The 23,313-nt window shown below is 40.5% G+C and overlaps 1 protein-coding gene and 1 non-coding gene across 9 annotated transcripts in view; one reads left to right on the forward strand and one right to left on the reverse strand.

Annotated features, from left to right (window-relative positions):
* AFF3 (ALF transcription elongation factor 3) overlaps positions 1 to 23,313 on the reverse strand; it is a 632,364-nt gene that overhangs the window by 112,932 nt on the left and 496,119 nt on the right. The window lies entirely within an intron of this gene.
* TRNAW-CCA (transfer RNA tryptophan (anticodon CCA)) lies at positions 14,375 to 14,446 on the forward strand. Its single transcript has one exon. It is a non-coding gene; the product is annotated as a tRNA-Trp (tRNA).

A 23,313-nucleotide genomic window follows, 5' to 3' on the forward strand; every position in this document is an offset into this window, starting at 1 on the left:
AGCAACATAAAGAAAGTCTGTTCCTCCCCCTTCTTCCTAAAAAAAAAAAAAAAAAAAATTCATTTTTTTTTCCTTGCGGCATTTTTCAGTAAAAGCTTCTATCAAGGTACTAAATAAGAGACCGTTTTACTCTATGGGACTCCCCATCTCTGGACAGGTGGTAAACCACCAGTCTTTCTTGTCCTTCTCTCTCTGTTGCCCTCTCTCTGCCTCTCTCCCCTAAGTCGCCAGCTCACTATTCTCACCTCTTCCTCTGACTTTTAGATCTATTCTTCTAGCATTAGCTACTTGCCTTTACTTAGATAAATCAATTTTCTGGCTTCTTCCTGTACTCCTCTCCTTTTATTATATAAATAAGCCTAAAAAATTCCAGCAATGTAGATGCAAACTTGGAGACTGGGGGAGAGGGGTCAGCTCGGAAAGCACAGGAGTCCTGCACATTTACCTCAGGCCTCACTCTACACCTCGCTTCCATTGGACTATTACTCTTTATAACAAAGAGATCAAGCCCTGAGCCTTTGGAGTGGGAGCACTGACTCCAAGACCCTAGACTACCAGAGAACTAACCCTAGGAAATGTCAGATAGTGAGAACTCACACAAAGGAAACCACTCGAATACAAAACCCGGCATCACCCACCCACCAGTATCACCCCGTGAAGGACGCTTCATATGAATGACAAACAAAACAAAAATACAAACCCAATCATCAGCAGACGCTGAATGAGACACCACCTCACTCAGCCTTGCCCATCAGAGGAAAAACAAACCAACAGGAAAAAACTCAGCACAAACCTCCCCGTGTACAAAGCTTACACAAACCACTGGACCAAACTTAGGAGGGCAGAAACCAAAAGGAAGAAAGAATTCAACCTTGGAGCCTGGGAAAAGGAGACCTCAAACACAATACGTTTAAAAAAAATAATGAAAAGGCAGAGAAACACTGCACAAATGAAGGAACAAACTAGAAACACAGAAGTCCAAATAAATGAAGAGGAAATAGGCAAACTACCTGAAAAAGAATTCAGAATAATGATAGTAAAGATGATCCAAAACCTTGAAAACAGAATGGAGAAAATGCAAGAATCAATTAACAAAAACCTAGAGGAATTAAAGAATAAACAGAGACAAACAACACAATGACTGAAATTTAAAATACTCTAGGAGAAATCAATAGCAGAACATCTGAGGCAGAAGAACGAACCAGTGAGCTGGAAGATAGAATGGTGGAAATAACTTCTGAAGAGCAGAATAAAGTAAAAAGAATGAAAAGAACTGAGGATAGTCCCAGAGACTTCTGGGACAATATCAAATGCACCAACATTCGAATTATAGGGGTCTCAGAAGAAGAAGAGAAAAAGAAAGGGTATGAGAAAAATTTTGAAGAGATTATAGTTGAAAATTTCCCCAACATGGAAAAGGAAATAGTCAAGTGCAAGAGGCACAAAGAGTCCCATACAGGATAAACCCAAGGAGAAACATGCCAAGTCACATACTAATCAAACTAATAAAGACTAAACACAAAGAAAGAATATTAAAAGCAGCAAGGGAAAAGCAACACGTAACCTACAAGGGAAACCCCAAACGTTTAACAGCTGATCTTTCAGCAGAAACTCAGCAGGCCAGAAGGGAATGGCAGGATATATTTAAAGTACTGAAAGGTAAAAATCTACAACCAAGATCACTATACTTGGCAAGGATCTCATTCAAAATTGATGGAGAAATAAAAAGCTTTTCAGACAAGCAAAAGTTAAGAGAATTCAGTACCATCAAACCAGCTTTATAACAAATGTTAAAGGGACTTGTATAGTCAAGAAATACAAGAGAAGAAAAAGATCTACAAAATCAACCCCAAACAATTAAGAAAATGGCAATAGGAACATATATATCAATAATTATATATCAATATATATCATATATATATCAATATATATATCAATATCAATATCAATATCAATATATATATATATCAATATATATATATATATCATATATATATCAATATATATATCAATATATCAATATATATCATATATATATCAATATATATCATATATAATCAAAATATATATCAATAATCTATATCAATAGATTAAATGCTTCATCCAAAAGATACAGATTGGCTGAATGAATACAAAAACAAGACCCACATATATATGCTGTCTACAAGAAGCCCACTTCAGACCTAAAGACACATATAGGATGAAAGTGAGAGGATGGAAAAATATATTCCATGCAAATGGGAAGCAAAAGAAAGCTGGAGTAGCAATCCTCATATCAGACAAAATAGACCTTAAAATAAAGAATATTACAAGATATAAGGAAGGACACTACATAATGATCAAGGGATCAATCCAAGAGGAAGACAGAGCAATTGTAAATATCTATGCTCCCAACATAGGAGCACCTCAATACATAAGACAAACACTAACAGACATAAAAGAAGAAATTGACAGTAACACAATAACTGTAGGAGACTTTAACACCCCACTCACACCAATGGACAGATCATTAAAACAAAATTAATAAGGAAACACAAGTCTTAAATTAGATGAGATGGATTTCATTGATATCTTCAGGACAGTCCATTCAAATGCAGAAGAATACACTTTCTTCTCAAGTGCACATGGAACATTCTCCAGGATAGACCACATCTTGGGTCACAAATCAAACCTCAGTAAATTTAAGAAAACTGAAATTGTATCAAGCATCTTCTTTGACCACAAGGCTATAAGACTAGATATCAATTACAAGAAAAAAACCATAAGAAACACAAACACATGGAGATTAAACAATATATTTCTAAATAACTAACAGGTTGTTGAAGAAATCAAAAGGGAAATAAAAAAATTTCTAGAAACAAATGACAATGAAAACACAACAACTCAAAACCCATGGAATGCAGCAAAAGCAGTTCTAAGAGGGAAGTTTATAGCAATACAATCCTACCTCAAGAAACAAGAAAAACATAGAGTAGATAACCTAACTTTGCACCTAAAACAACTGGAAAAAGAACAAAAACCTCCCAAAATTAGCAGAAGGAAAGAACTCATAAAGACCCGAGCAGAAATAAATGAAAAAGAAATCAGAGAAACAACAGTAAAGATTAGTAAAACTAAGAGCCAGTTCTTTGAGAAGATAAACAAAATTCATAAACCTTTAGCCAGACTCATCAAGAAAAAAAGAGAGAAGAATCAAATCAACAAAATTAGAAATGAAAAAGGAGAGGTTACAACAGACAATGCAGAAATACAAAGGATTATAAGAGACTATTATGAACAACTATATGACAATAAAATGGATAACATGGAAGAAATGGACAGATTCCTAAAAAAGTTCAATCTTCCAAGACTGAACCAGGAAGAAATAGAAATTATGAACAACCCAATTATAAGCACTGAAATTGAAGCTGTGATAAAAAATTTTCCAAAAAAACAAAAGCCCAGGACCAGATGGCTTCACAGGAGAATTCTATCAAACATTTAGAGAAGAGCGAATGCCTATCCTTCTAAAACTTTCAAGAAATCGCAGAGGAAGGAACACTTCCAAACTCATTTTACGAATTCACCACCACCCTGATACCAAAACCAAAGACCACACCAAAAAAAGAAAACTACAGGCCAATATCACTGATGAACATAGATGCAAAAATCTTCAACAAAATTTTAGCAAACAGAATTCAGCAACACATTAAAAAGCTTATATAACATGATCGAGTTGGGTTTATTCCAGGGATGCAAGGATTCTTCAATACATGCAAATCAATGTGATATATATTAACAAATTGAAAAATGAAAACCATATGATAATCTCAACAGATGCAGAAAAAGCCTTTGACAAAATCCAGCACCCATTTATGATTAAAACTCTTCAAAAAATGGGCATAGAAGGAACCTACCTCAACAAAGTAAAGGCCATGTATGATAAGCCGACAGCAAACATTATTCTCAATGGTGAAAAACTGAAAGCATTCCCCCTAAGATCAGGAACAAGACAAGGGTGTCCACTTTCACCACTATTATTCAACATAGTTCTGGAAGTCCTAGCTACAGCAATCAGAGAAGAAAAAGAAATAAAAGGAATCCGGATCAGAAAAGAAGTAAAGCTCTCACTGTTTGCAGATGGTATGATACTGTACATAGAAAACCCTAAAGACAGTATCAGAAAATTACTAGAGCTAATCAGTGAATTTAGCAAAGTTGCAGGACACAAAATCAATACACTGAAATCTCTTGCATTTCTATATACTAACAGTGAAAAATCAGAAACAGAAATTAAGGAATCAATCCCATTCACCATTGCAACAAAAAGAATTAAATATCTAGGAATAAACTTACCTAAGGAGACAAAAGAACGGTACACAGAAAATTGTAAGACACTAATGAAAGAAATCAAAGGTGACATAAACAGATGGAGAGATACTCCATGTTCCCGGGTAGGAAGAATCAATATTGTGAAAATGACTACACTACAAAATGCAATCTATACATTCAATGTGATCCCTATCAAATTACCAATGACATTTTTCACAGAACTAAAACAAAAAATGTCACAATTCATATGGAAACACAAAAGATCCTGAATAGCCAAAGCAATCTTGAGAAAGAATGGAGCTAAGAGGAATCAACCTTCCTGACTTCAGATTATACTATGAAGCTATAGTCATCAAGACAGTATGGTACTGGCACAAAAACAGAAATACAGACCAATGGAACAAGATAGAAAGCCCAGAAATAAACCGATGCACCTATGGGTACCTTATTTTTGACAAAGGAGGCAAGAATATACAATGGGGCAAAGACAGCTTCCTCAATAAATGGTGCTGGGAAAACTGGACAGCTACATGTAAAAGAATGAAATTAGAACACTTCCTAACACCATACACAAAGATAAACTCAAAATGGATTAAAGACCTAAATGTAAGACCAGAAACTATAAAACTCTTAGATGAAAACATAGGCAGAACACTCGATGACATTAATCAAAGCAAGATCCTCTATGATCTACCTCCTAAAGCATGGAAATAAAAACAAAAGTGAACAAGTGGGACCTGATCTGCACAGCAAAGGAGACTATATGCAGGGTGAAAAGACAACCCTCAGAATGGGGGAAAATAATAGCAAATGAAACAGCTGACAGAAGATTAAGTTCCAAAATATTCAAGCAGCTCATACAACTCAATACCAGAAAAACAAACAACCCAATCAAAAAGTGGGAAAAAGTGAAAGTGATGTCGTTCACTTGTGTATGACTCTTTGTGACCCCATGGATTACCAGGATCCTCCATCCATGGGATTTTCCAGGCAAGGGTACTGGAGTGGGCTGTCATTTCCTTCTCCATGGGATCTTCCCGACCCAGGGATCGAACCCGGGTCTCTTGCATTGCAGACAGACACTTCACCGTCTGAGCCACCAGAGAAGCCCAACCTAAACAGACATTTCTCTAAAGAAGACATACAAATGGCTAACAAACACATGAAAAGATGCTCAACATTGCTCATTACTAGAGAAATGCAAATCAAAACCACAATGAGATATTACCTCACACCAGTCTGAATGGCCATCATCAAAAAGTCTACAAACAATAAATGCTGGAGAGGGTGTGGAGAAAAAGGAACACTCTTGCACTGTTGGTGGGAATGTAAATTGATACAGCCACTATGGAAGATGGTATGGAGATTCCTTAAAAAACTAGGAATAAAACCACCACATGACCCAGAAATCCCACTCCTAGGCATATACCCTGAGGAAACCCAAATTGAAAAAGATACATGTAACCCATTGTTCCCTGCAGCATTATTTACAATAGCTAGAACATGGAAGCAACCTAGATGTCTATTGACATATGAATGGATAGATAAGTTGTGGTACATATACACAATGAAATATTCTCAGCCATAAAAAGGAATACATTTGAGTCAGTTCTAATGAGATGGATGAACCTAAAACCTATTATACAGAGTGAAGTGAGTCAGAAAGAGAAAGATAAATATCATATTCTAACACATATATATGGAATCTAGAAAAATGGTACTTAAGAATTTATTTACAGGGCAGAAATGGAGAAAAAGACATAGAGAATAGACTTATGGACATGGGGAGAGGGGAGGAGAGGGTTAGATGTATGGAGAGAGTAACATGGAAACTTACATTATCATATGTAAAATAGATAGCCAATGGGAATTTGCTATAGGGCTCAGGAAACTCAAACAGGGGCCCTGAATCAACCTAGAGGGGTGGGATGAGGAGGGAGATGGGAGGGAGGTTCAAAAGGGAGGGAATATACGTATACCTAAATGGCAACCCACTCCAGTGTTCTTGCCTGGAGAATCCCAGGGACAGGGGAGCCTGGTGGGCTGCCGTCTGTGAGGTTGCACAGAGTCGGACACGACTGAAGCGACTTAGCAAGCAAGCAAGCATGGCTGATTCATGTTGAGGTTTGACAGAAAACAACAAAATTCTGTAAAGCAATTATCCTCCAATTAAAAAATAAGTAAATTAACACAGATGTATAGAACAGTCTTTTGGACACTGTGGGAGAGGGTGAGGGTGGGATGATTTGGGAGAATGGCATTGAAAAAAAAATTAAAAAACAAACAAAAAAAAACCGTCCAGCAATGTAAATAAAGAACATTTGTGGAGAGAAGGGGAAGAGGAAGAGGAGGAAGGGAAGGGGAAGATGTTAAAATATATAGTTTAAGAATTTTATGCAAATATCTATTTATATTAAAATACTTCTAAAAAATTGAAGTATGGGTGATTTACAATAGTATTGTGTTAATTTCAGGTACCCAGCAAAGTGATTCATACATATATATTTTATACACAAATACATATGCATATGTATGTATTTTCAGATTCCTTTTCATTATAGGTTATTACAAGATACTGAATATAGTTCCCTGTGCTGTACAGTATATCCTTGTTGTTCATCCATTCTGTATATAGTGGTTAATCCTATACTCCTCATTTATTTCTCCCCTCTTCCCATTTGGTAACCACAAGATTGTTTTCTATGTCTGTGAGTCTGTTCCTGTTTTGCATGTAAGTTCATCTGTATCAGCCTTTTTTAGATTCCACATGTAGGTGACATCATATGGTATTTGTCTCTCTCTCTCTGACTGACTTCACTCAGTATGGTAATCTCTAGGCCTATCCCTGTGGGTTCAAATGGCATTATTTCATTCTTTTTTATGACTAATACTCCATTGTGTATATATACCGCATCTTCTTTATCCATTCATCTATTCATGGACACTTAGGCTGCTTCTGGGTCCTGGCTATTACAAATAGTGCTGCTCTGAACACTGGGGCGCATGTGTCTTTTCCAGTTAGCGTTTAATCTTTTTTAGATATATGCCCAGGACTGGGATTGTTGGATCATACGGTTAATTCTATTTTTAGTTTTTAAAGGACTCTCCTTACCATTCTCCACAGCGGCTACACTAGTTTACATTCCCATTAATAGTGTGGGAGGTTCCCTTTTCTACACACCCTCTCCATTTATTATCTGCAGACTCTTTGATGATGGCCATTCTGACTGGTGTGAGGCGATACCTCATTGTAGTTTATGATTTGCATTTCTCTAATAATTAGCAATGTTGAGCATTTATTCATGTGTCTGTTGGCCATGTGTATGCCTTCTTTGAGAAAGTGTCTATTTAGGTCTTCTGCCCATTTTTTTTTTTAGGTTCTTTGTTTAAAAAAATTTTTTTTAAATCTAGTTTAGCACTTTTGTCTACTGACATTAAGATACTGAAGCAGAGGTTCTCTGAAGTTGGCTTGCTTGTGGCCACAGAGCCAGAGAGTAAGATAACTGGACATACACAGTGCCAGACAGCGCCCTGGCCCTGCCTTTGCTGACCTGTGGACTGTTCGGGGCAGAGACTAAAGGGAAGGGGCCCAGACGCGTTTTGGTTTCTGCCTGTCCCAGCCAAGAGGACTGGCGGGACACAGAGTGGATGTGGACAGACCTGGAGGTGAGATCTCTCCGGGCACGCTCATGCAGGAGTCATCTCTTAAGTCATCTCCCAAAGACCTAAAGATGGGAGGGCTTTATGTTTTTGAGACTAATCTTGATTCTTCAAGAGGTTTCTAGGCAGAAGCATATTGGTTATTTAGAGCCTGCAAGAAACTCCCCAGGGAAGCTTTTTTTTTTAATCTCCAGGGCTCATTGTAACAGGACTACATATGTAAAGGAAGTGCCCGCCCAGGTCAGGTCTGGTGCTGTTGGTCGAAGGTGAAAGATCAAGCTCAGTGGTCAATTCTCAGGTCAGTGAGAGCGGCAGAAGCGTTTAGATTCTGGGACAGTGTTGGCAAGGCAATAGCACCTTCCACATGAGTGAGTCCGTGTGTGTGTGTGTGTGTGTGTGTGTCTGTGCGCACGTTTGTCAACTTCAAAGTGAACGCAAATAAGATCAACAACTATTGATGGCTGAGCTGCCCCAAGACCCTCTCTGAGTAGTACCTGAATTGCAGTTTCTGGTTCCTGGGAGTGGGAGGCTAAATTGGGAATATGCAGGGTGATGCAATCCAGACCTTGCAGGTTCTACGTGGCTGCCTGGCTTTCTGGCCTGCTCTTCAGGGCTTCGGGCAATCATAACTCCTCGAATCTTCGCACAGGGCAGTTTCAGTGCAGGCCAGACCTTGAGCACAGCCAGGATGACGACGGTCCATTAATAACCCTCATCTTTGGCCGAGCGGGCGGACACTGGGATTGCTCACTCCCTGCTTTGGCGGGTTTACCAAATGCCTCTTGGAGCTTTTAACAGAGTCCTTATGCTACCTTCATTCCATGCTTTGGTGGAGTCCCATTCACTCCCCTTGCTGTAGTACGTGATTGGCTACTGTGAATGCAACCCAGACCCAGGGGTGCGAAAGATAGATGTAACTTTATTCTTGTCTGAAGACAAGATGAAAGGAACATACAAATATATTGATAGTTTTGTTAAAAATGCAACCTGTGCTTGAAGAACCAAAATCTAAGTCTGGCTTTCTGTTTCACAACACATCCTGTTGAATTAGACAAAGTAGCAATATTTGAATGTAAAAATGGGTTTGTTATGGTTAGGAAAGAGCCTCTTAATTTCACTTTACAAGCCAATTAGATAACATAAGAGAAAGCTGAAGTACTTCTGATTGTTTTACTATTGGTGTTAGGATTTTCACCTCTCAACTGACCACTGCTTGATGGTTTATACTTGAAAGTCTTTTCACACATAACATGTGTAATTGTGTCTTTTTCCTTCAACTGCCTCGGACTTTTAAGAATGAAGTCCAGTTAGAGATGAACTTGTTTGCAAAGCAGAAATAGAGACACAGGTGTAGAGAACAAACTTTTGGATACCAAAGGGGAAGGGAAGGTGGGACGAATTGGGATATTGAGATTGACATATATACAGTATAGAGACTATGAGTAAAATGGATAGGGCTTCCCAGGTGGCGCTCGTGGTAAAGAATCAGCCTGCCAATGCAGGAGACAGAAGAGATGCAGGTTCGATCCCTGGGATGGGAAGATTCCCCTGGAGGAGGAAATGGCAACCCACTCCAGTATTCTTGCCTGAAAAATCCAATGGATAGAGGGGCCTGGCAGGCTACAGTCTATGGGGTTGCAAAGAGTCAGACACGACTGAGTGTCTGAACACTATAAAATAGATAACTAATGAGGACTTACTAGAACAGGGAACTCTACTCAGTGCTCTATGGTGATCTACATGGGGAGGAAATCTAAAAATGAGTGGATATATACGTATCAGGGATTCACTCTGTTGTACAGCAGAAACGAATACAACATTGTAAAGCGATAATACTCCAATAAAAACTGATTTAAAAAAGGAACAAAGTCCAGGTAGAAAGGAGAGGGACCCAGAGACGTCCCCAGAGACAGATTCTGGCAGCCTCACACTCTAGCACTTTTCTATGAGAAGGGGACCATGTCTGATGACATTTCAGAAACTGTCTGGTCTGCTTCTTTTTTTTTTTCTCCTTGGCCACGCCCTGTGGAATGCGGCATCTTAGTTCCCTGGTCAGGGATAGAAACTGTGACCCCGGCTGGGGAAGCATGGAGTCTTAACCACTGGACCACCTGGTAAGTCCTTGATCTGTTCCTTAAAGATCGTCTTGTTTCACTCAGCACAACTTTCAGCTACAGATCTGCCCAGGATGGAACTGCAAGTGCCCAGGGGCACTGAATTCCCACGAAGCATTTTGTTCCCTGTATTACAGAAACAAGAGCCTAAGATGGGTCTCCTGAGGAACGCTGTGCTTCTGAGATAAACGGCTCCACTTGGAGAAGACTTGGAAAAACACAAACACAAATAAAACTTTCCAAGCGCATATCTGGACCAGAAATGTGAATGACTGTAGGGAGAGCCTCTCCCACGCGAAGGCCCCCAAGGCTGGGTATGAGTGATAGCACAGACTCCAGGCAGCGCCCACTCCTGAAGGGCTGAACCTCTGCAAATGCTACTGAAGGAAAAAACCCATGAAAGTCACAGGACAAAGGGCTCTTATCAGAGTCCTTTGAAGGCAGATTTCCACTTCCTCTGCCAACCTGTGCAGGGCTAGCGGCTTCATTTGAGAGGAGCGTGCCTATCTTTTTCTGTTTTCTGAATGGAGTCTCTTTTGGTGGTTCTGATATCCATTAAAAAAGCCTGGCTTAGTTTCCAAAATGTAGCTTCCTCTGAATTCTTCAGCTTAACAAAGCCATGAGTCTCCATTTTTGTGTTAATTGTATGTTTGCCCAAATTTAATGGATCACCTTTTAATTTCTACATAATTTTCTCATTTTCCAGATACCCACTGAGGATCTTCAGACTGAAATCAGTCACATCCCATGATCCAAGCTGAGTGGACACAACTAAGCTTCCATCAATCTCAGGTACCCAGGGGAGGTTTGAGAAAAAAAAGTTAGAAGACAACGTTGTGGGCCTTGGTATATCTGAGCTCCATGACATGTTGGTTGGCTGACCGTTTCAGTTTTGGAAATGCCTGTTGATTGACATAAAAAAGATTTAACTACATTCTTGTGTATCCCCATCTATGCTTATGCTTCTCACAAATGATGTTTATAAAGATTGGCATCATGTTAACCAACAAGGACCTACTGTAAAGCACAGGGAACTCTGCTTGATGTTATGTGGCAGCTTCGATGGGAGGGGAGTTTTGGGGAGAATGGACATATGAATACGTGTGGCTGAGTCCCTTCACAGTTTATTTGAAACTGTCACAATATTGTTTGTTATACTCTGTTATACTCTGATATAAAATAAAAAGTTTAATAAAAGAGTGGTATCATATAATAACGGAGAAGGCAATGGCACCCCACTCCAGTACTCTTGCTTGGAAAATCCCACGGACGGAGGAGCCTGTTAGGCTGCAATCCATGGGGTCGCTAAGAGTCGGACACGACTGAGCAACTTCACTTTCACTTTTCACTTTCCTGCATTGGAGAAGGAAATGGCAACCCACTCCAGTGTTCTTGCCTGGAGAATCCCAGGGACGGGGGATCCTGGTGGGCTGCCGTCTATGGGGTCGCACAGAGTCGGACACAACTGAAGTGACTTAGCATAGCATAGCATCATATAATAAACCTGGCCATCTTAAAAGAATTTTGCATTTGCTTCTGGTGATAGTAAAATTTTATGTATAAAATATTACCTAACTAAACTTTAGGGCCATTAAACCAATAAACAGACAAAAACCTCCTGGTGAATACTGGTGTTTCACTGACTGTGACTGAAGGTTTGAATTATGATTACTTCATATGACAAAGATCTGATCATTTTTAAAGAGAGTTACCGTTCTGTTTCCATATTAACAAGAAGCCAATCTATCAGTATAGTTAAACTGGATAGGTAGCTTAGGTACAGTACTAATGAAATACTAAAAATAAAAACAGACATAAACTACTCCTTTTTTCTATTTTTGCTATTATGTTTAATATATGTAATATATTACATACATTCCCTGGTGGCTCAGACGGTAAAGAATTTGCTTGCAATATGGGGGACCTGGGTTTGATCCCTGGGTTGGGAAGATCCCCTGGAGAAGGGAACAGCTAACCACTCCAGTATTCTGGCCCGGAGAAGGAGGAGCCTGGCAGACTACACTCCATGGGCTCGCAAAGAGCCAGACATGACTGAGCGACTCTCACTTAATATATGTAATGCATACTTTTTTGTACAGTCATTGAGAATAGGGCATTTCCCAGCATTTAAAAAGTACTTTGGATTTTTGAGGTTAAATGATCATAATGAATATTACAAATGTGTAATTCATCAAGACTGACAAGCTAGCATCTTGCTCGATATCTGACATTTAGTAGGCATTCAAGATTGTTCTGAGAATGACTTTTATGGAAAAATGTTTTAGTTCTTGTTGGCTACAAATCCCATCTATGATACAGGTCATTTCTAATGTAGCAGAAACTTGATTTTGGAGCCTCAGCCCTCAAACCTGGTCCTGATTACTGCTTCAACTCCTGTTTATATAATTCTACACAATTTTGGCAGGAATCAAGAGCACATACCAGGGTGTTGGCTTTTATGAATCTCCTGAGATGTGAATGTCAAGTTGACTGGATGAACTCTGGCCACAAATCCCAGACAAGCACAATGACTCTATTTATTCAGACTTGGCCGCCTGAATGCAGATTGACTCTGAGGGTAATAAATTTTCACAGGCAAAGAACTTCAGCATCCACCAAACTGATCCCGAGAAGAAAAATGCGCTCAGGGAAGTGGAGCTGGGCTGCAAGAACCTCCTGTATTTTTATTTCACATCTGCATGTCATTCAGCTGATTCATTTGGTGACTGATGGGCATGCCCTGCTGATGGTTTCAGAGGTTCTGAAAAGCTCTGCTTTCTGTTATGCAATTGTCATATTAAAAAGGAACAAGAGAGAAAATGAACAGCGGCCATTACGATTGGCAATCTGCTTTTAATATTACACCCAGAGCTGATGTTACTTATCCAGTGACCTCTACGATAAAGAGCAGAAAATTGAGATGGGAATGTTCTGCATGCTTCTTCATCAGAAACCAACGTTAACAAAAAGCAGTAAGAACTGCAATTCGGCACTCAGAGCAGCCTCACCTATAATCCTGACACCTTGGTGAGCGAAGCTTTAGCATTTTTCTCAGACGACTAGATTCTTTTTGAGAGAGATTATTAGCACTCTATGCGTTAAGAAGAAGCAAAGAACTGGCTCTTTAACTGGCAGATTTATGTTAGCTATGTGGACATCTATTCAATTAATTGTGTGCTCTCCAAATATTGATTGGGGATTAAAAGGTAACTTTTCTTCATTGTGAGAAGCAAATGATGCCAGTAGGAAAATTTCCCTCTGCAGATTATATCCCATGATCACTGCCTGTAAAATTAAAACTGTCAGTTTAAGTGGATAAACCATGCTCATTTAAAGAGAAAAATGCAGTTATATAATTAAAATGAAAAGACTGCCTAATATGTGTGGATAATGTAATTACTGGAAGCCGCAGACACACACATAGCCATTCAATTTGGATCCCTGCGCCTTACTTCCCTGAGTTAATGTATTTGTTGTCTCTGAAATGCTGTCTGCAGTTGACACCATCTCGGCTACTCCTTGTTGAATGTTTTAATCACATGGCCTTATCCTTACACCTTAGCTATAATAATTTCAACTAAGTACTTGCTGTATCCAACCGCCCAAGCTCGCCCTCCTCACTTGAGAGGCAGAACTCATTTTTTAAACTTGCCTTTTATTTACTTACTTTTATTTTTGGCTTCAATGAGTGGCATGCAGGATCTTAGTTCCCCAACCAGGGATTGAACCCATGCCCCTCTGCAGTGGAAGAATGGAGTTTTAACCACTGGATTTCCAGGGAAGTCCCAGAACTCATTTTTTTCACTGAATGGGAAGATACGCAATATAATTCATCTCTCCCTTTGAAATCCACCAAAAAATTCCTTTAGTACTTAGTACTTTCAGGAAGCACTTTGTCTTAAATCTTTTAACTCCGTCACTTTCTTCCAAAGAAATACTGGTGTCCAGAAATGTTAAAACCAAGGGTCACAGGCAAGGAGGTGCCACACATATTCTGTGTCCTTCCTTAATTTACCCAAACGAGAAATCTGACTCTCAAATCATCTGTCTTATTTCTAGTGTGGGTGTTTTCTAGTGTGGGTGTCAAAGGTATGAAAATTATAAGAATAAACATGAGACTGAACATCCATTTTCCTTAAATGTCCAAATTCATTAAACCTGGTCACAATTCCAGTTCTAGAGATTACAGTCAGTGTGAAAGGGGAGGCTGTGAAGAAATCTGTTCTCTTGGTTTCAGAGATTTCTGGAAAGTTATAACCTCAGTATGCCCTGGCATGAAGCTGAAGGCTTCCCAGGTGGCTCAGATGGTAAAGCATCTGCCCCCAATGCAGGAGATCCGGGTTCGATCCCTGGGTTGGGAAGATCCCCTGGAGAAAGGCATGACAACCCACCCCAGTATTCTTGCCTGGAGAACTCCATGGACAGAGGAGCCTAGCAGGCTACAGTCCATGCGGCCGCAAGGAGTTTGACACAGTTGAGCATAAAGCGGTTGTTGACGTTTCTACAGAGATTAGATAAATGTTTTTCTCCTAGATAGGTAGGTCAATTGAGTATTTATCTACAATTTTTGACCTTGGGTCTGTGTTTTTTGTCTTCTTTGTCAACACTTTTGATCTTCTGATAAGACTAATTTGAAAAATCACAGTGTTCAGTAAAAGAAATAGACCGAAAGTCATCTTTGATACTGAACAATAGACAGCAGGAAGTACTCTTAATTCAGCTGAACATTATGCACCATTCACATATCCGTTCAGCAAGTACACAGCATCTTTGCTGTATCAAATACAGTCCCTTCCCCTCAGGAAACTTCCAATCTGGTTGGCAGAGATATTTTTAAGAATAAATATAATGCATAACTAAAATTATGATGAGACCTAAGAAGAAAGGTTAGGTTATCATGACAAGGACTAACAAAGGGCCCAAGTTAGATTACTGAAGGCTCCCTGGTGAAGTGGAATTGATGCTGCACCTCCAAGATGAGTAGGTATTAGCGGGGCCAAAAATGAGGGAGGAGAGGTCTACGGAGGCCCTAAGCCACCTGGGCTCAACTTCCTGGAGGAGCTGAAATAAGACCCGTGGAGTGGAAATACCATGACCCATTTCAGTGTGAAGTGAAGCGGAAGCCCTGAGTGAAGCCAGCCTGTGTAGGGTGCTGTCAGCTATCCTATGGGCTTTGGATTGCACCCCAAGTAGAATGGGAGCCCATTTAAGATTTTAGATTAAGGAATGACTTGATCTGATTTTGATGATCTGATTTGATCTTTTTAAAAAGATCCCTGTGTATTCTAGAGGGGTAAGAAGAGAGATATGCTGGTTCCTACTGGACTGGTTTAGACTAGCCAGGATGGAAAGAGGTGAGATGGATGGACTAACAGCTGTGAATTTATAGGACTTGGAGATAAAACTAACATTGGAGTGCGGAACGGGGGTGTCATCAAGGATGAGTCTGATGTTTCCAGACTTGAACAACTGGGTGTCTGGCAGTTCTAGGTTAGAAATGGAAACAATCACAGGGGGAACATATTTGTGTGTGGGTAGGGAGAGGGGTGGCAAAAACCAGAACTCCAGTTTAGCACAAACTGGATCTGAAATGCCTGTGAGACATCCAAGTGGAAAAATCAAGCAGGTCTGTGGTTCAGAAGAGAGCTCTGAGCTGAGGATTTAACTTCAGAAATTGTGAGCATATAAAAACTGAAGGTTGTGGGAATTGATGAGATCACCCTGAGAGAGACAGACAGACAGAGGAAGTGGGGAAGATAAATCAGGAATAAATGATGAAACATTCCAACATTCAAGACTGGATGGAGGAGGAGCAGTCAGCAAAGGAGTCTGAGAAGAAGACGGACAAGAAACAAGGAGGATCTGACATTAGAAACCTCCAGAAAAGTGGAATAACCAACAGTTTTCAATGCTGTAAGCTAAGCTAAGTCACTTCAGTCGGGTCCGACTCTGTACGACCCCATAGATGGCAGCCCACCAGGCTTCCCCATCCCTGGGATTCTCCAGGCAAGAACACTGAAGTGGGTTGCCATTTCCTTCTCCAATGCAGGAAAGTGAAAAGTGAAAGTTAAATCGCTCAGTCGTGTCTGACTGTAGCGACCCCATGGACTGCAGCCTACCAGGCTCCTCTGTCCATGGGATTTTCCAGGCAAAAGTACTGGAGTGGGGTGCCATTGCTTTCTCCGATGCTGTAAGTCTTCTGAAAAGAGACTTCAGCAGGAAAAAGCCTGAAAAGAGCCTAGCACATGTGGCTCTGCAGACCCACTGCAGACACTGTGACCCAGTAAGTAGTTCTGGTAGAGAGAAGGGGCAGAAAAGAATTCAAGGACTGAGTCCCCAAGTAACTGAGAGGAAACTCTTGATAAGAGGGAGGCAGTGTCCTCCTGTAATAGGGAGAAGAGAGAAGACGAATGAAGGAAAAGGCAGCTGTGTCCATCTGGTTACAGGAAGATGACGCTTTCCTGCTAGATGCCAGTCAGCATGGTGTGCACTAGGGAAGTAAAGATGAATAAGGCACAGAATAAGATTCAGGTCATTCACTCAAGAAGTCAGGAAGACAGATAACTAAATCTCATATTATCAATTCTGCAATGGAGGTGATTACAGGATCCTAAGGGAGAAAACTTAAAAATTCCATCACCAGTGAACTGTTACGTGTATATAATGTAATACCTGGAAGAGGCACTAAAAAAGCTATATAAAGAAATACACTCAAAAATACTATACATAAACAGAAATGGAATTCTATAAAATGTTCAAGGAACATTTTATCAAGAAAACAGAAAAATGAAAAAAAAAAAAGAGAACAAACAGAAGACAGAAAATAAAATGAAAGATTAAGTCCTAACATAATTAATTATCATTAATGTAACATTATGTTACATTAATTAATATTGATTAGTTACCTTAATTTTCAACCAATAATTACATTAAATGTAAATGGTCCAAATACATTGAATTAAAAGACAGAAATTGCAAAGAGGATAAAAGATATGACAACCATATGTTGTCTGTAAGAAACCAATTTCAAATATAACAATATAGGTAGGTTGTAAGTAAAAGAATGGGAAAAGTTATATCATGCAAACTTTGATTAAAAGAAACCAACAGCTGCCACACTGATATCAAGTAAAGTAGACATCAGTACAAAGAAATTTAGGAGAGCTAGAGTGGAACACGGGAGAAGGCCATGGCACTCCACTCCAGTACTCTTGCCTGGAAAATCCCATGGACAGAAGAGCCTGGTGGGCTACAGTCCGTGGGGTTGCGAAGAGTCGGACACAACTGAGCGACTTCACTTTCACTTTTCCCTTTCATGCATTGGAGAAGGAAATGGCAACCCACTCCGTGTTCTTGCCTGGAGAATCCCAGGGACGGGGGAGCCTGGTGAGCTGCCGTCTATGGGGTCGCACAGAGTCGGACACGACTGCAGCGACTCGGCAGCAGCAGCAGCAGCAGAGTGGAGCATGTGTGCCAAGTTCCTTTAGTCGTATCCAGCTCTTTGCAACCCTCTGGCTGTAGCCCGCCAGGCTCCTCTGTTCTTGGGATTCTTCAGGTAAGAATACCAGAGTGGGTTTGCCATGCCCTCCTCCAGGGGATCCTCCCAACTCAGGGATCGAGCCCAGGCCTCTTATGTCTCCTGCATTGGCAGGCAGGTTCTTTACCACTAGTGCCACCTGGGAAGCCCAGAGTGGCACAAACATAATGATAAAAGGTCAACCCACCAAGAAGACGTAGCAATCCCAAATGTGTGCACAAAATAACAGCAGTAAAACACGTGAAGTGAAAACACTGATGGAATAGAAAGGAGAAATAGACAAATCCACAACTGTAGTTGGAGGCTTCAACACTCCTCTCCCAACAACTGATGGAGCAACTAGACAGAAAGTCAGCAAGGATATAGAATAACTCAAGGACAACATCAACCAACAGGTTCTAATTGACATGTGTGGAACACTCCATCCAACATCAGCAGAATATACATTCTTTCAAGTGCCCATAAAACATATACCAATGTAGACCATATCTTGGGCCATAAAAAGTACTCAATATACTTATAAAAACTGAAATCATACAGGATGTATTCTTAGACCACAATAGAACCAAACTAGAAATCAATACAAGGAAGACAACAGGAAATCTCCAAACATTTGGAAATGAAACAACACACTTCTAAAAGCATCAAAGAGGATGTCTCTCTGAACTCAATTTCAATGAAAGTACAAACATGGAGGAATTTATGAGATATAGCTACAGCATTGCTGACAGTGAGATGTATAGCACTGAATGATTGTTCTTAATATAGGACAATCAGAAATCAATAATCTAGCCTTCCTCAAGAAAGCAGAAAAAGAAGAGCAAAATAATCCAAAGCAAGTGCAAGGAGGGAAATAATAAAGGCAAGAAATCAATGAAATTGAAAGCAGAAAAACAGACAACAGAGAATATCAGTGAAACAAAAAGCTAGTTCTTTGGGAAGAGCAATAAAATCGATAAACCTCTAGTAAGACTGACAAAGAAAAAAGTAAAGATCAGTGTTAAGAATGAAACAGGGGCATGGATAAAGAAGTTGTGGTACATATATACAAAGGAATATTACTCAGCCATAAAAAGAACACATTCGAGTCAGTCCTAATGAAGTGGATGAACCTAGAGCCTGTTATACAGAGTGAGGTAAGTCAGAAAAAGAAAAATATTGTATGCTAATGCATTTGTAGGGGCCTCCCTGATAGCTCAGTTGGTAAAGAATCCACCTGCAACACAGGAGACCCCGGTTCAATCTCTGGGTCGGGAAGATCCTCTGGAGAAGGGATAGGCTACCCACTCCAGTATTCTTGGGCTTCCCTTGTGGCTCAGATGGTAAAGAATCCATCTGCAATGCAGGAGACCTGGGTTTGATCCCTGAGTTGGGAAGATCCCCTGGAGAAGGGAAAGGCTACCCATTCCAGTATTCTGGCCTAGAGAATTCCATGGACAGTCCATGGGGTCACAAAGAGTCAGACAGACACAACTGAGTGACTTTCACTTTCATGGAATCTAGAAAGATGGAACTGATGAACCTATTTGCAGGACAGCAGTGGAGATGCAGACACAGAAAACAAGCGTGTGGACACAGTGGAGGAAAGAAAGGTGGGATGAATTGGGAGAATAGCATGAAAACATACACATCACCAATGTAAAGTAGATAGCTGGTAGGAAGACGCTGTATGGTACAAGAAGCTCAGATCAGGTGCTCTGTGACAACCTAGAGGGCTGGGATGGTGGGAGGTGAGAGTGAGGTTCCAGAGGGAGGGGACACGGGTATACCTATGGCTGATTCATACTGATGTATGACAGAGACTAATGCAATATTGTAAAGCAGTTATTCTCCAATTAAAAATAAACTAATACAATTTGTAAAGTTTAAAAATAAAATAAAATTAAAAAAAAAGATTAAAATTAAAAAAAATAAACAAGTTAAAAATGTTTTTAAAGATTTTTAAAAAAAGAATGAAGCAGGGACTATCACTATAGATTCAGACTTCAAATGGACAATGAAGTAATACAACTCTACACACATAAATATGACAATCTAAATGACATCGTGGACACTACTTCCCTAGCAATCCAGTGGTTAAGACTTCACCTTCCAACCCAAGGGGTGCAGGTTCAATCCCTCGTTGGGGAACTAAGATCCCACATGCCTGGGGTCAAAATCCAAAACATAAAACAGAAACACTGTGTAAAATAGATGACCAGGGTGAGTTTGATGCGTGAAGAAGGGCACCCAAAGCCAGCGCTCTGGGACAACCCAAAGGGATAGGGTGGGGAGGGAGGTGGGAGGGGGACACATGTATACACATGCACCCTCAATTCATGTTGCTGTATGGCAATAACCACCACAGGGTTGTAAAGTAATCATCCTCCAATTAAAATAAATACATTAATTAAAAAAAAAAAAGGTCCACATCAAAAAATCTTTAAAAAAAATGACACAATGGATTAATTACTTGAAAAGCACATACCACCATAACCTACCCAATGTGAAATGACCTGAGCAGCCCTTTAACTATCAAGAAAATAGAATATTTAAGTTTCTAAAAGTCTCCAAGCCCACATGGTTTCCCTGGAGAATTCTGACAAACATTTAAAGAAGAATTGACATTAATCTTATACAATTGCTTCAAGAACAAGAAGAGCAGAAAACACTTAGCAATTCATGTTATAAGCCAGCATTACCCTTATGTCAAAACCAGACACAGACAGTACAGAAAAAGAAACCTTTGGACCAGTATTCCTCATGAATATAAAAAGACAAGCATGTGAGGAAATGTAGAGCAAAAGGAATTCTCTAACATTGCTGGGGGCAGAGTCAGAAGGTACAACCATTTTGGGAAAATGGTTTGGGATAATCTACTCCAATTGAACATCCTGCAGCATTTCCACTCTCGGGGACAGACCCAACAAGAATGTTCCCACATGCTCCCCAAAGACTGGTACAAGAACGTTAGGAACAACACTATGGCATTAGCCCTAAATGCCCTTGTGCCTGTCAGCAGTAGGTTGGGTAAGCACAGGATGGATTAGGAGCCAGCAATGGAAACGTGCGAACTTCACTGATATGCAGTATCATGCATGAGTCTTACACACAAAGTGCTGAGTGACAGAAGCCAGACACTGCAGCACGCAGTCAGAATCCTACTGATGTCAATGTGAAAGACAAATACAGTTAAGACATGGTGTTAGAAATCAGGCGTAGTTACTCTGAAAAGAGATGTGGGAGACCCCAGAGACTGGCCATGTGTGTATCTTGATTTGGGTGCTGCTTACATGGGTGTGGTTTACGAATACTCATCAAGTCATGCTCTGAGGTTATGTGTAACTTTTATTGTGCATGAGTGTTAAGTCACTTCAATTGTGTCCGGCTCTTTGTGACCCCATGGACCTTTGCCTGCCAGGCTCCTCTGTCCATGGAATTCTCCAGGCAAGAATACTGGAGTGGGTTGCCATGCCCTCCTCCAGGGGATCTTTCTGACTCAGAGATCAAACCCACATCTCTTATGTCTCATGCATCGGCAGGCAGGTTCTTTACCACTAATGCCACTTGGGAAGTCCAACTTTTCATCTGGTATATTCAACTGTGGTGGTTTAGTCGCTAAGTTGTGTCCAACTCTTGCAACCCTGTGGACTGTAGCCTGCTGGGCTCCTCTGTCCATGGGATTCTCCAGGCAGTTGATGTAAAAAGAAGGAAAAAGCCTGTTGGATCTGGTGATATGAAGATTACAGGTGAGCACAAGTTGTGAGGAGGTGGCGGGCTGCAGGGATCTCATGTTAATTCCAGTTCTACATGAGCAGCACTGGAGCACAGAGCAGTTCAGGGATGGGGGCAAGGTTGCAGAGCTACTGGGGAGCAGAGCAGGGAGTTGAAGCCAGGGCTGCTGAGCCCGCGCTCACTCAGTAAACTGGCCTGTCTCTGATTTTGAGAGCATAGAGGCTGTGAGGATAAAGGAACATTAGACAGGAATATGCAGATGCATTTCAGTCTGAGGCTACTTTTTGAAAAACACACAGGTGGAGCAACTCTGTGGTCTTGTGGAAGTCCCTTTATCACAGCAGCAACACAGGCAGGTGACCAACAATCACAGGACGACCTGGTATCATGTAAGAAAAGGCCAAGGATTTCAGTGCACTGCATTTACCAAGGCAGGGAAAAGTTCTTGAAAGATTTGGGGCTAAGGGACAGACTCTGATTATATCTGCAAAACTCACTTACGTAAGGTGTTTAATTATCTCTCCATACCAGAGGAAGGCGATTGTGTATGAGAGCTGTGTGTGTGCACAGCCTCCACTCTTTTGGGGGCACAATCATATTTTGGTCTTGAAGAGAAAACAAAATTCTGTATCATCAGTCTTTATTTATCTACTTTCCTTTTTTTCTTTTGAAAAACCTTATTATTTATTTATTTGGCTGTGCCGGTCTTCGTTGTGGCATGTAGGGGCTTCAGTTGCTGCCTGTGGGATCAGATTTGGGTCCCCTGATTGAAAGTGCGGAGTCTTAGCCACTGAACCACCAGGCAAGTCCCATTAGTCTTTTTTTTAAAGCATGAGAATTGTTATTTTGTGATTATATAAAGGCCAAGCTACACACTCACATACACACACACAAACACACACACACAAACACACACACACACATAAAGGATAACATATTCAGTGTTAGGACAATCACTAAACTGCCATAAACAAAACCACGGTCTGGAGTCTTAATTACAAGGGAGGATTAGGGTATGAAAATCGTTCATTCTTTCATTGCAAATGACAGGAAGATGTATAAATGTAGGGACCCAAAGCAAGAAGAAAGACCTGACCAGTATATTCACAGAACAGCATTTTCCATGGCTACAGAGTGGAAAGGAGGAGCTAATAAAGCAAGATGGGTAAACTGAAAGTTCCCCTGCCTTAGACGATCTGTCTGGTCCATCCTTCAATTTTTAAACTGTGTTTTCAGTAGAAATATTTTCTGGTAATAATCCAGGAAATTCTTTCCAAATTAACACTTGCTGAATGAAATAGTCTGTAAACCACTTTTTCAATATGAAGTATACACAATCTACATGTTTGCTGTACATTCCACATTAAGTACACTATGGAATGTACTTAATCTGAACGTCCACTGGGGAAAAAGACACAGAGATGAGGTCATTTGCTTATAGATACAAAGATGATGACCAACATGACCCACTCACTCCTTAGTTCTGCCAAGATCATCAGGTTGTGGACGTCTGGCCTGCTGGGTGCACCCAGAAACAGATGGATCCATCTCTAAATAACCAAAAGCCTGAGTGGTCCTCCTTGCTCAAAACTCCTTCCCTTGGGCCTTTCTTTGCTGGCCCATCTAGTTTCAAATTGCACTGAGCTCTGTCTTGTACTCAGTCCGTTCTGCGATGCCTCACTTCTCTTACGGGGTGGGAGGCTATTCTGTGACCCCACAGCTCAGATGCTCTTCCTGGATATTTCCTTTGACTTTGATCTCTCCTTGGTACACTCTCTCGGTACCTTATTTGCATTTGGATGTCTAGACAGCTGTGTGACCTGAGTGGCATTCCCTGATACCTCTGCATAAAATTCACTATTCCAAGATCAACTGAACAGTGCATGTGCCTTGTATCACATGTAAAAATGACACAGAAAACCTCTCTGAATTGTATTTCTACCGATCACATTTACCCCAGCTTGACACAATACAAAA

This window comes from Bos indicus, chromosome 11, assembly GCF_029378745.1.
Source record: "Bos indicus isolate NIAB-ARS_2022 breed Sahiwal x Tharparkar chromosome 11, NIAB-ARS_B.indTharparkar_mat_pri_1.0, whole genome shotgun sequence".
NCBI lineage: Eukaryota > Metazoa > Chordata > Mammalia > Artiodactyla > Bovidae > Bos > Bos indicus.